The following is a 1250-nucleotide window of genomic DNA, read 5'->3' on the forward strand; positions in this document are numbered from 1 at the left end:
CTCCTGGCTCTTCCTGCCCAGGAAGGAAGGGCGTGGACCCTGGAGGGGCTGTGATCCTGGGAGGTGGGGGGGGGGGGGGGGAGGGACAGTGGAATGCCGAAGTAGGTAGCCCCAGCCCAGCCGCCAGCTCTCCCCTTTTGGGAGGATGGTGTTAGTGGGCTGGAGCTCGGAGACATGGCTCCACACCCCTCCCCACGGTGACAGACTTGGACGGACAGATGGGACAGGGCTCAGCATGCTTAGTCATGGCCCAGATATAATCTTGGCCCCAGGGGGCAGCTACCTCTGTCTTGCTCCCTCCCAGCCGCTTCAGCCAATCCCGGTAAATCCGAGCCTGTCTTTGCTCAGTGGGCAAAGGGAGTGGGGCTGAGCTTACTCCCTTTGGATGCAAGAGGAAATGGAAGCCCAGAGAGGGGGAGTGATTTACCCAAAGCCGCACAGCCAGCAATGAGCAAAATTATGCACTCGCTCATCGACTTGGCGAATATTTTTGGAGTGCTAAGGGCAGATGAAGTCCTTCAAGAAGGGCGTTCCTGGAGGAAGCGTTGGCTTGTGCAAGAGAATGGAGAAGTCCTGGGATGGTTAAGGGTGCGGGTGCCGGAGCTGGTCTGTGAGGCTCAAATCTAAGCTCTGCCACTTACTCTGTAACTCTGAGCAGGTGAACGGACGGCTCTGTGCCTCTGTTTCTTCACCTGTGAGCTGAAGAGACTCAGAGCGCTTATGACATGGGACGCCTGGAAGATGGCAGGGAGATGACCCACAGAGCGGGGCTCCGCACGGGGCCTGGCGCACAGTAGGTGCTCAATAAACGGGAGCTGTTAAGAGGCAATCGACAATATAGAACGTCTGGAACTTAAGCACCATTAGTCGGAGGTGGCAGAGGGAACATCTGGGGCCCAGAGTGGGGTGTCCTGGCTCAGTGTGGGGGCTGGGGCAACCATGGAAGGGGTCCCGCGGTTTGACTGGCTGCTGTGAGGGGCATGGGTGGGGCAGGGAAGAGGAGGGGGCAGGAGGAGGAGAGGGGAGGGCGTCATCTGGGGCAACACCCCCGGGGTTCTGATGGAAGGGGGAAGAGTGGAGGGAAAGGGGAGACGACGGAGCCCTTGCCCGGAGCAGGGAGGCCCTCTAGGTGCCAAGCTAGGGGCTCAGTACACAATAAAGCCACGGGGCTCCGTGTTCAAAACAGCAGAAATAGTGCCCATAAAGGTACTAAGATATAAAGCTTGTTCTTTCCTTCTGCCTGTCCTGTC

The sequence above is a fragment of the Panthera pardus genome, unplaced genomic scaffold (genome assembly GCF_024362965.1).
Source record: "Panthera pardus isolate Hobbes unplaced genomic scaffold, ASM2436296v1 HiC_scaffold_15, whole genome shotgun sequence".
Taxonomy (NCBI): domain Eukaryota; kingdom Metazoa; phylum Chordata; class Mammalia; order Carnivora; family Felidae; genus Panthera; species Panthera pardus.